Here is a 13,631-nt window from a genome sequence, read left to right on the forward strand (position 1 = left end):
GGATGTCCTTTAGACAGAAGGAAAATTTCAACAGATGGAAACTTGGATGTACAAAAGAAGTGAAGAATGCAAAGTATGGTAAATGTATGAGTGAATATAAAATACCTTTTATTTCTTAATTTTTTTTTTTTTTTTTTTTACTTTTTGGCCGCACCGCTGAGCATGTGGGATCTTAGTGCCTTGACCAGGGATCGAACCCGTGCCCCCTGCGGTGGAAGCACGAAGTTTTAACTGCTAGACCACGAGGGAAATCCCTATTTCTTCATATCTTTAAAAATAATGGACTCTTCAAAGTAAAATAATAACAATATATTTGGAGATTATAATATATGTAGAAGTAAAATATAGAACAAAGGACAGGAGAGGAAAAATGAAAATATAAGATATTACAGTTTTTATATGTGAAGTGGTATATTATTTGAAGGTAGATTGTGGTAAGTTATAGAAACATATAGTAAATACTACAGCAGGAGTTGGCAAACTTCTTCTGTAAAGGTCAGATGGTATATAGTTTAGGCTTGTGGGTGAGATGATCACTGTCACAACTACTCAACTCTGCCTTTATAGCATGAAACTCCTTAGCTAGATAGACAGCTATAGACAATACACAAATGAGTAAGTGAGGATGTGTTCCAATCAAACTTTATTTGTAAAAATAAATAGTGGGTCAGATTTGACTACAGGTTGTATTTTGCTAACCCCTGCCTAGAGCAATCACTGAAAATAAAATAAAATGGGGGACTTCCCTGGTGGTCCAGTGGTTAAGACTTCGCCTTCCAATACAGGGGAAGTGAGTTCGATCCCTGGTCAGGGAGCTTAGATCCCACATGCCTCTTGGCCAAAAAATCAAAACATAAAACAGAAGCAATATTGCAAAAAAAAAGAAAAAAATAAAATAAAATGGTAGTCTAATAAACTAATAATGGAGAGAAAGTGGAATAATCAATCCAAAGGAAGGCAGAAAAAGGTAAAGAATGTCCAAAGGACAGATGGGACAAATGGAAAACAAATAACAAGATGGTAGATTGAAGCACGATATTGCTAATTACATTAAATGTAAGTAGTGGAAACACTCAAATTGGTAGGCAGATATTGTAAGACTAGATTTTTAAAAAAACAAGCCTCAACAATATACTATTAGAAATCTCTTTAAACATAAAGGCATAGAGTAAAAGGGTGGAAAAAATATACCATGAAAACACCAGTCTTAAGAAATCTGGATTCTCTATGATAACATCAGACAAAGTAGGCTTCAGCGAAAACAATATGACCAGGGATAAAGTGGGATATCTCATAATGACAGAAGGGTCAATTCATCAGAAAGACACAATACTCCTAAATCCCTACCCCAGATTTTCAAAATGCATGAAGCAAAAACTGACAGAACAGAAAGGGGAAATAGACAAATCCACAGATTGTTATAACAAGTATAAAGAAATATAGCAGACTTCAACAAAGGTATCAACCAACTTGATATTATTGATATTTATGGAACATTCCACCCAGCAACATCAGAATGCACCTACTTTTCAAGTGCACATGGAACATTTAACAAGATCTACCATATGCAAGAAAATAATACTTGTAAAAGTATTAAAGTCATGTGGAGTATGCTCTTTGACCACAATAAAACTACATTAGAAATCATATTTCCAGACATATGTGTGGAAAATCCTCAAATATTTGGAAATTAAACAACACATTTCTCTATAATTCATGGGTCAAAAAGTAATCACAAAGTATACTAGAAAAATATATTGTACTGAATGAAAATGACAACACACATCAAAGTTTGTGGAATGCAGTTAAGGCAGTGGTCAGGGAGAAATTTATGGCTTTACATGCTTATATTAGAAAATTAGAAATGTCCAAAATCAGTGATCCACCTTAAGAATCTAGAAGAAGAAAACTGCTTCAAACCTAAATATGTAGAAGAAAAGAAATAATAAAAATAATAGCAGAAAGCAATGACATAGAGTAATCATCTTAGGGAAATCAATGAATCTAAAAGCTGGTTTTTTTTGCTTTTTTGGGTTTTTTTCAAGAAAACAATCTCATTTATTGTACAAGCAAATAAAAAAGAATTAAAATACCCAGGAATAAATTTAACCAGGGAGGTGAAAGACCTGTACTCTTTTTTTTTTTTTCACACACACACACTGTATTTTATTTTTACAAGAGATAAATAGACTGACACCAAGCATTGTAAATGGATGACCACAACAAAAGCAACAATGATTGCAATTACCAAACGCGAAACACACTCATACTATGTCATAATATTGACATTCAGTCCAGTAATCCTCCACTGTAACAGCTCCTTTACTTTGCAGTGAAAATAGATTTGTATATTCTTTGCCTCTGAGTCCTTGTGGGATTTTTTTTTTTTTTAATTCAAACAGAAAGTCACAAAAATTATAATCAACCTCATCAGATCACTCAGTCCCATGTAATTAATTTTTATTTTTTCATCTTGATCTTTTGTTAGCACTTTTATGAGTTCATCAGTTTTTCATTAGAGTTCTGAAAAGGCTTATTCATTCAGTTCAGCAGTACGGTCAGTTACCAGAAACCTGTACTTGTCAGAGTCTTTTCCATGAATTCCTTGAAGATGAAACCCTTTTATAGCAAAAGCGTCAGAGTACACCCAGAACTGTCTGTAAATGACAAAAGACTTAAAAATGACCATGGTTAAAGATTTGATGAAAGTTCATAATAATGCAATTGACAAGGAAATTTAGTTATTTCTGAGATATACATTTTAAAGTAATAACTAGAATTATGACTTATAACATTATACCAGAACATATAAGATTTTTAGAAATTTCATGTAATGTCTGAAACATTTATATTAACATATTTCCATACAAATAACCCAATGAAAGTTTAGTATTAGTTGTTTTGTTTGTTTGTTTTTTTATACTACAGGTTCTTATTAGTCATCAATTTTATACACATCAGTGTATACATGTCAATCCCAATCGCCCAATTCAGCACACCACCATCCCCACCCCACTGCAGTTTTCCCCCCTTGGTGTCCATATGTTTGTTCTCTACATCTGTGTCTCAACTTCTGCCCTGCAAACCGGCTCATCTGTACCATTTTTCTAGGTTCCACATACATGCGTTAATATACGATATTTGTTTTTCTCTTTCTGACTTACTTCACTCTGTATGACCGTCTCTAGATCCATCCACGTCTCAACAAATGACCCAATTTCGTTCCTTTTTATGGCTGAGTAATATTCCATTGTATATATGTACCACAACTTCTTATCCATTAGTCTGTCGATGGGCATTTAGGTTGCTTCCATGACCTGGCTATTGTAAATAGTGCTGCAATGAACATTGGGGTGCATGTGTCTTTTTGAATTATGGTTTTCTCTGGGTATACGCCCAGTAGTGGGATTGCTGGATCATATAGTAAATCTATTTTTAGTTTTTTAAGGAACCTCCATACTGTTCTCCATAGTGGCTGTATCAATTTACATTGACACCAACAGTGCAAGAGGGTTCCCTTTTCTCCACACCCTCTACAGCATTTGTTGTTTGTAGATTTTTAGATCATGGCCATTCTAACTGGTGTGAGGTAATACCTCATTGTAGTTTTGATTTGCATTTCTCTAATAATTAGTGATGTTGAGCATCTTTTCATGTGCTTCTTGGCCACCTGTATGTCTTTTTAGGTCTTCTGCCCATTTTTGAATTGGGCTGTTTGTTTCTTTAATATTGAGCTGAATGAGCTGTTTATATATTTTGAAGATTAATCCTTTGTCCGTTGATTCGTTTGCAAATATTTTCTCCCATTCTGAGGGTTGTCTTTTCGTCTTTTTTATGGTTTCCTTTGCTGTGCAAAAGCTTTGAAGTTTCATTAGGTCCCATTTGTTTATTTTTGTTTTTATTTCCATTACTCTAGGAGGTGGATCAAAAAAGATCTTGCTGTGATTTATGTCAAAGAGTGTTCTTCCTATGTTTTCCTCTAAGAGTTTTATAGTGTCCAGTCTTACATTTAGGTCTCGAATCCATTTTGAGTTTATTTTTGTGTATGGTGTTAGGGAGTGTTCTAATTTCATTCTTTTACATGTAGCTGTCCAGTTTTCCCAGCACCACTTATTGAAGAGACTGTCTTTTCTCCATTGTATATCTTTGCCTCCTTTGTCATAGATTAGTTGACCTAAAAGCTGTTTTTTGTTTTTTGTTTTTTTTTTATTTTTATTTTTTTAAAAAGCTGTTTTTTTAAAAACATAAATAAGTGGATAAATCTCTAGTAGACTCATCAAGTAGTAGAGGAAGAAGGCCTAAATGATCAGTAACAGGAATAAATGAGGGGACATCATTACAAGTCCTACAGAAATTTAAAGAACAATAAGGTAATATTATAAGCAATCTTATACCAAAAATTCAACAATTTAAATGAAATGCACAGATTTCTGAAATATTCAAATTGCCAAAACAGGTAGCAGAAGAAACAGAAAACTTGTATTGCCCTAAATCAACTAAAGAATTTGAAATTGTTATTAAAACATTTCCATGGATAAAAATAAAGTCTTCCAAGGTAAATTATATCAAACATTTAAGAGAGAAATAATACCAATCCTACTTAAATTGTTTCAGAAAAGAATGGAGGAGGAAACACTTCACAACTCATTTTATAAGGCTAACCTTATCTTGCAATCAAAACCAAAGACTTTATAAGAAAAAAAAAAAAACTAATATCCTTCACGAGATTGGTGTAAAAATCCTTTTAAAAAGTAGCAAATAAAATCCAGGAATATATTTAAAAAGGGTAATATACCACATCCAAATGGGGTTTATTCCAGGAATACAGGTTTGGTTTAACACTTAAGAATTGGTTAATATAATTTAACATATTAATAGGAAAAAAGAGAAGTTTAATGGGTGCCGAAAAAGCATTTTAAAAAATTTATATTTATTCATTATATTTTTAATAATGAAAGAAAACACCTCTTGAGAATAGAAGGGAACTTCCTCAATCACTTGATAAAGAGCATCTATGATTGTAAATCAACTATACTCCAATAAAAATTTTAAAAAAGAGCATCTGTGAAAATCTTACAGCTAACATACGTAAAGGTGAAAGACAAAATACTTTCATTCTAAGATCAGGAACAAGACCATTAACCTAGTAACTTAAATCCCAACACCAAAAAAATTTAAAATGGATCATAGATCTAAATGTAAAAGCTAAAACTACAAATTTCCAGAAGAAAACATTGAGAAAATATTTGCAACCTTTATGTTGGCAAATATTTCTTCAATAGGACACAAACAGTATAAAAACAATTAGATAAATTAGACTTCATGAAAAATTAAAACTGCTATTCCAAAGATACCATCAAAAGAATAATAAGGTACCCCACAGACTGGGAAAAATATTTGTCATAGATAATTCTGACAAAGGACAAATATCTAGCATATATAAAGAACTCCTAAAACATAAGAAGACAAAAAATATTTTTTTTAAGTGAGCAAAAGCCTAGAACAGATACTTTCCAAAAGAAGATATAGAAATGGCCAATAAGCATGAGAAGATACTCAATATTATTAGTCATTAGGGAAATGTCAATTAAAATCACAGTGAGACACCAGGACACTGTCATTAAAATGGCAAAACTTAGACTGCAATATCAAGTATTGAAGAGGATGTGGATTAACTAAAATTTTTCTGTGTTGCTGGTGGTAACAAGACCAGTACAACCACTCTGGGAAAAAGGCATTTTCTTATAAAGTTAAACAGATACCTATATAACTACCCTACACCATAGCAATTCTACTTCAAGTTATTTACATAAGAGAAATGAAAACATATGTTCACACAAAGACTTGTACACAAATGGTCATAACAGATTTGTTGATACTATCCCCAAACTGGTAACAACCCAGATGACCACCAACAGGTGAATGAATCAACACATTTTGGTATATCCATACAATGAGTCACTGCTCATCAAATCAAGCCACCAACCAGTCTACTGAAAAAATGCAACCACATGGAGGAACCTCAAATATCATCCTATACAAAAGTGTGTATACTGTATAATTCCATTTATATGAAATTCTAGAAGAGACAAACCTAATCTACAGTGACAAAAACTTGTTTGACCATTTTTTATGACCAGGGGTGTGTGGTGATTGACTGATAGGATGGGAAGAAGGAAACTTTTTAGGTGATGGTGGTGGAGATCTTGACTGTGATGATGATTACGTGGGTATATACATTTGTCAAAACTGATTAAATCGTACATGTACCATGGGAGTATTTTATTGTATGTAAATGATATTCCACAAACCCCGGGCTTCCAGCAGTCTTCTCAAAGGTTCCAGAGGGAAGGTCCCTCAAGTGTCTGCAGATTGCCCCGTGAACCCCTCCTTCTTTGTTCTATGAATTTCCCTCCACCTCGATTCTCACCCACTTTTCACTCTCACACCCCTGCTCCTCCTGGCTGTTCCAGTTCTCTCTAGTTATTTCCCCGGAAAACCCCGGCATGCTCCTCTCTCCTCAGCCCCCGGTGAACTACCAACACAGAGCCATTTTGTATACAGCATTTTACTACAGGTTTGGTGATGAAGTAAGGAAGTCACATCACAAGAGAGGAGACAAGGAAAGCTAAATGTCAGACAGCATGTTGGTGGAATTCATCATCCGCCCCTTGAAGGCAGTGACTCAGCCCCTCCTTCCATGGGGCTGGCCATGTTCCATTCTCTCTCAAGTTCAAGCACTTAGACTCTGACAGGGGCTGACAGTGGGAAACCCCCAAGTTCTACTATGTTGTAAAATTTTTAAAAATGTAAGTCCTGTCTTTTTTTAACCTCTCCATCAAGATGAGCCCTGGCACCTACCTTTGCAGAGTCCAAAAAGCCAATTAAAGTAATTTCTCAAGCAAAATAGGATTTATTTCCTAAACTGAAGTTTTCCTAGATTAGTGTTTTTCACCTGGTATGATTATTAAAAATGCAGATAACAGTGTGCATGCAGATCCACCAAGTAAGAATTTCTTGGCCTGGAACCTGGGAATCTGAATTTTAACCAGCACACCACCTCGCCAAACCTCTCTGCTTTGATTTTTTTAGGCAGTTTAAAACAAAAAAAAATTCCCCTTGTTTTGTGATTAATGAATGTTCTCAACATGTCTCTCAATAAATATGCTTTCAGTCAGGGGTCTCTCACGCTTGATTTCAGTAGTTGATACTTGAATTGTACATACAAGACTGGTTTCTCACCCATTTTCCCTCTCCACAGCCCACCTATGGACCAACAGTCCAGTGGAGGTGGAGGTGGAACCACGAAAATGCTTTTGTGTCATTGGCTTTCCTCTGGGTTCCCAGATGGTATTTAAGGCTGGTGGCCTGGGAAACATCTTAAAATTCCATAGTATGAACTCTGTCTGTAGCTCCTTTAAAGCACGAAGTCACTCCAAACAATTATCACTGCTCTTAACCACAGATTATTGTGGGCTTCCCATGCCACCAGGAAGTTTTCTGGCAAGCTCTGAAAACATGAATTACCCAATAGGATTTTTAGATTGGCGAGATCTAACTGATGTTGTTAGACAAAGTTCTGGAAAAGCCGTCTGGGCATGTGCTTTGTCTAGAGCCAAGAAGCGCTTCGGGGAAACCTTGAAATAGCAAATGACAGAACTTTCCCTGAGGTTCCCAGATGTTCTCTACCAATTCTAGAAGTATGCCAAGAACTAAATTTCATTTGGGGGGGCCTCTTATCAGCACGCAGACAAAGATCAAATCTCAACATCGAACATGTGGCTTGATGTGAATAAAGTTTTCAAAGCCCTGTGTTTGCCATTTTGATAATTGATTACAGCATGATTCTCTCCCCCACTGCCCCCCGCTCCCCGGCCCCGGCCCCCAGATGCTGCCGAGTTGCTTTGATCCCTTCAGGGGCTGTGAATGCAGAGAGTGAGACATGGATGTATTAAACTCTGTCTTTCATCACAAGTCTTTCAGGGGCACATTGTTCCTTTGCTCATGAAAATTATGGTGTTTCCGTGGTTCAGATATCACTGAACTTAGTAAGCTTCCTTCTCATCTTTTAAATATAAATACTGTGTTTGTACTTTCCTATTGCAACTGTTGAGTCTCACTGAATTTAGTTGGGATGTTGGTGTTTACTAACCATGAGGATACTCCCTTATGAACTCCCGTGGATAATCACAGCAGACAGCATTTATTTTGTGCTTCTATGTTAATGCCACCTTACGTGTTCATTGTGGCCTTCAATCCTCAGTAGAGTCCTATGGAAAACATTCTATGTTCACCCTCATTTTGCAGATGAGGAGAGTGAGGGCCAGGAGGTCCACCTGCCTGACTACGGTGTTATACTCATTCAACAAAGATTTGCTGAGTGTCTACTATGTGCCAGGCACTGTGATAGGTGCTGAAGATACAGCATGAACAAAGGAGACGAGATCCCTACCCCGATGGGGCTTACATTGTATTTCACCTCTATTATGGGAACTTGTGGTCATTTACCTAACCAATCTCTGTGGTGGAATGTTTCAACTCTTTCTGATTTAATGCCCTTAAAAAAAAAAAAAAATCACACTGTGAGGGACAGCATAATGATTGATAAATGTATTTCCAAGCCTTTGCTTTTTTCATGAGGAGAGTTTCCCAGAGTGGGAATGATACAGTTGAAAGGTATGAATATTCCTTCAAGTTCTTAACACATACTGCCAAATAACCCTCAGAAAGGGTGTAACGCAATTTACACTCCCATCAACTTCAGCAGTTTCTGGGAATGTCCTTTTCACCACACCCTTGCCAACACTGACTATTCTTTCTCTCTCTTTTTAATCCTGTGTATCTGATAGGCATCACATTCATAGCTCTGTAACCACAGACTGTACTTAGTTTTACTTAGAGAAAAATAGATGTCACTGACACAAACTAGTTGAAGAATGACAACTCGTTTTAAAAACACCTCACATTAATAGAAAAGCCCCATGCTTCCTTCTTGGTGCATATGGATATGATTATTAAGCTATCAATTATGTCTGAGAAACACACAAAGTGCTTACTGATGTATAAATCTCTCTGTGGGACAGCTCGTCTGCATTTCCACACCTTGTAACTAGGGAGCCTGGGAGCAATTGCCTTTTTTTTTTTTGTGAGTGAGTGCCTTGCCCATCCCTGAAGGACTCCAAAACTCTGCTGGAGGGAAATTTGATCTGGCCCTTTTTAGAGGCTTCCTGGCACTGCCTCTCTTTATTAGATGTGGTTTCTCCCTTTTGGGGGTTTCCAGAGCACATTCTATGTCCCTTTGTTATGACACCTAACACATCCAGTCATGTAAAGTGTGTACTTTCCTTAGCTCTCTGGCTAGAGCAATAAGGCTAACGGTACCTGTTGTGTAGACGTGCTGAAACAGCGCATATAACTCACTTAGACCGGCGCCTGGTGCAGAAATACCCTCAGCACATATTTGTCCAGTGAAGGAATGAATAATCAACACACAATAAATCTTGGATGCTGCTAACTGCTGACAAGTGTACATAATATCAATCAGAGGGACTTGTGAAAATGCAGGACCAGTGGCTTTTTCTCCAGAGATTACGATTCAATGTCTGGGGTCAAGGCACAGGAATTAAGGTGGTCTGGACACTACATCTAACTCAGAGAATCTTGGTTACTCGTGAGCTCCGTGATGGCAGGGACGATATGACATTCATCTCTAAATGACCCTGCATCTATCCACCCCAGTTCCTGACCTGTAGTAAGTGCTCAAGGACAGGTAATGTGAATTTCAACCTTGTTGTATGGAGGAGGCATTGTTTCCAGACTTACTAATATAAGGCAAACAAATGACTGATGGTTCTAAAATGTGTGTGGAGCCTTGTCCCTTCCCAATTATGATCTCAAAAATATAGCCACCATTGTCCTGGAGCAGAATTTCTCCAACCTCACGTTCTTCGATGCCCCCCTCAGCAAAGCCATATTTTGAACACTTTACTATGTATGCCACTTTATTTGATTTAATTCTCATGGCAATATCCCTGAGGGGGGAAACTGAGGCTCAGAGAGTTTGTCACTTGCCTGAAATCACATAGCAAGTCAGTGACCGTGCTGGGGTTCAAACCAGGCATGAGTGACTGCCAGACCTGAGAACGTTCCATACAGCTCAGCCCTGGGATGGAGGAAAGGAACTGGGAAGCATCTCTTGGCCTGTTGGGGCAGGTGAGGCGCAGGAGCCATTGTCAGTGTTCGCGAGGGTGCGTTGCCAGCAAATTCCTGATTATAGGTAATGGCATAAAACAGAGGAGATTTTTCCCTTGTAGGTAGATATTATAAATATAGGATTGTAAATAACCCTGACTTCATCCCCAGCCAATCAGCCCCCACTGGTTTGCATGCTGCATATGTACAGCATGACTCAAAGGACCCTCAGGCAGTGGGTGGGTTAAAAATCAATCAAACAATAATAATTTTCATAAGTGAGAACTCCCTGGCTTCCCAGTTGGCTGTTCAGTTATTCGTGAGTCATGAATTTCCTTTTTAGGGTAATATTTACCATAGTGCATGGCTGGTTACAGGGAATACGTAATAGCCACTATCTGATGGGAAATGTGTTATTAAAACATTACCTCATGATAGATTTACCTGATAAATAATCCCTAGGATTAAACAAAAAGGTTGGGGAGGAACTCTGGAGGGATTGCAGGGAACAGAAAAATGAATAGGAATAAGCCATGGTGTGGAGGTAAATAGAAAAGGGTTTTTCTGGAGGTGGGTATTGAAATAATCCTGACTCTAATAATTAGAGTATATAGAGAGAGACAGAGACAGAGACAGACACAAGGAGAAAGAGAGCATGAGCGTGAACATTGAAAAAGGTTAATAAGTGCCTTTTTTTGTATTGTTAGAATATGCAGGCACTGGGCTAAATATCTTATATACATCCTCATTTATATTCTCAAAAAAATCCTGGGGTCCACTCCCACTACCATCCCCATTTCTCAGATTCAAGCCGGTATTATAAAGTGCTAAGAGCACAGACCCTGGAAGGAGAGTGTCTGAGTTTGCATCTCGGCTTCCTATTTACTAGCTGTGACCTTAATTTTTCTCTACCTCAGTCTTCTCATCTGTGGCATAGAGGTAATGGTAATTTTGCCCATCTTAGGGTTGTTTAGAGAACTAAGTTAATAAATAAAGCACTTGTAAACTCAAATTCAGCTACTATTTCAAGCTGAAGAATCTGAGGTCAGAAGTTAAATCACTTGCCCAAGGTCACAGAACTACAAAGTGGCAGAACTGGGATTTGAACCCAGATCTGCCTGACTCCAGCCACTGTGTGCTCTCAACCCTTCTTTGGCTGATGAGAGCAATAATGGTGGGGACTAAAGAGACATAACAGGGTATGTTTTCCTAAGACACATGATGCCAACACCCATTGTTTGAGTCAACCTACCCCAAATTTATGGACCATTTTATAACCATAGAGTACAATCTAGAAGCAACCCTAGGGATCATCTCATCCAAAGATTGCAAACTGTCAGCTCAGGGACCCTTTCATTTTCTAGAGATGTGTTTTGTTTGGCCTGCAGCGTTGGTTGGTGCAGAGCAATGACAATTTTTAATGAATTGCCAAAAGGAAAAATTATAACACTTCACAAGAAAACCCAGATTTATATCTTCTCTAGAAAACCTGGAAGATCTGGACCCATATCACTCTGTGTAATAGTCAGTTGTACTCAGCTGCCTGTGAGTATATTCTCACCATGCCCTACTTCTCTTGCATCTGACCCACTTCACTCTTTTCTATTCCTATGATAGCCCATTGAATACAGGACCCAAGCTCTCTGAACTACCTTTCCTCAGACTTATCTTAGCTCAATGAATTTTTCAATGAGCTTAATGAGGCTGGAATCTTTGCCTACCCTCCAGCTGCCCCCCTCTTCTGAAACCTTGCATTTATTCAAATCCCTCTGATAGAATGGATCTCTGAGAGAACCAAGCTCCCTGAGAGTGGTCTGGCCAGCACAGAGTACCGGGGGACAGTTGACTCACATCTCTTGAGATCTTCTGAGGTCTCCCATCAGAGCTTCTCCTGTTGGACCAGCTTCACCAGGTCAATGAGAACTTCCTTGTTGCTCTCCTAAGCTTCCCGGTGACAAAGAAGCCCAGGCTGTCCCAAGGCCTAAACTGGGCACTTGAGAAGCCTTTTATCTGAGGTTACCTGGTCCTTTTGTCTCTCTGCCTCTGGAAGTTTCAGGGTTTGTCCTCCACCACACAGTCAAGCCCGTCTTGTTCAGGTGTTACTGAGATAACAGCAACGCTCAACTTGTAGGCTGAGTTTTCATGGGCAGGTGATGCTAACCTTGCTTCTAGCACAAGTTTGTGTTATTTAATCTTCATAACTACTCTGTGAGGTAGGTGTTAGGATCCCCATTTTACAGAGATGTAAACTGAGGCTGAGCAAGGTTACTATCTTGTCCAATGACAAATCTAATTCCAAAGCTCCGTGCTCTGTCCAGCAAGTATAAAAACTCAGATCCATAAAGTGGAGGAAGGAGCATGATGAATGCTCTGTGAGATCAGAGGTGGTCAGAAAAGGGAGAGATGATAGAGGATCATGAAGGCTCCATAGAGGAGTAAACTGGAGCAGAGCCTTGAGAAACAAGAAGGTCTTTCTGTGGGAAGGAAGATTACAGATGGAGGCCACAGTGATACAGTCTCAGAGGTGGAAAAATCTTGGAATGTCTCCTTTAATTCACCTGGCCTAGGACATCTTTGTAGGAATGAAGAGCCAGAAAAGGCCAGATTATGGCAGAGAGAGACATCTGTCCTCCTCCCCTTCCTCCTCCTCTTTTTCCTTCTCTTGTCAAGTCCTCTTGCCATAGACAGGCTCTGGTGTGAACATTGAAGGAGGTAGCCCGGTGTAGCAGAAAATGCGTGAGTTTTTGAGATTGATCACAGCTGGAGTGAAAGAGTTGAGAAGTATTCATGTGGAAGGGGGCATTTGACCAGGGACTGGAAGGACAGATGAGGTGTCAGCACTCAGAGATGAGGGCAAAGGGCAAGCCAGTGCAAGCAAAGAGACAGGGACAGGAATTTAACAGGAACATTTGAGGAACAGTGACTAATTTACTCTTCCTGAAATGGAAGGTGAGTGAGGGGGGTGGGGTGTGGAGGGGGTATAAGGCAGGCATGGTAGATTTTTGGCACATGTCAAGCTAAGGAGCTCTTATCTAGTCTGAAATGCAAAGGGAAGCCTGGAAGGATTAGGGACAAGGGAGTGATATTGATGTCTAGGACAACAGTCTGCAGAATGGATGGAGAAGAGGCAAGGAGAGACTGGAGACAGATGCCAAATAGAAAGCTGACCCAAATTTTCACTGAGATGTGGCATGCATATGAATTAGGACGGTGGCCGTGGGAACGTAGAGTTCTTCACACATTGGGCATCAGGAATATTGTAGCCTGGTTGTAAACAGGACACATTCCTGTCTTTATCATCATTGTCATTTTTGTTGCTGTTGCCCTCTTCTTCCTTCTCCTCTTCCTCCTCCTCCTCCTTCTCCTCCCCTCCTTCTTTCTCCTCCTCCTCCTCTTCCCCTCCCTCCTTCTCCTCCTCCCCCTTCTTCTCCTTCTCCTTC

The 13,631-nt window shown here is 38.7% G+C and overlaps 1 protein-coding gene across 2 annotated transcripts in view; it reads left to right on the forward strand.

The window, feature by feature from the left end:
• Positions 1-13,631, forward strand: part of LOC309613141 (uncharacterized protein) — a 241,430-nt gene that overhangs the window by 151,480 nt on the left and 76,319 nt on the right. The window lies entirely within an intron of this gene.

This window comes from Balaenoptera borealis (assembly GCF_965194805.1).
Source record: "Balaenoptera borealis genome assembly, chromosome: 1".
Lineage (NCBI taxonomy): Eukaryota > Metazoa > Chordata > Mammalia > Artiodactyla > Balaenopteridae > Balaenoptera > Balaenoptera borealis.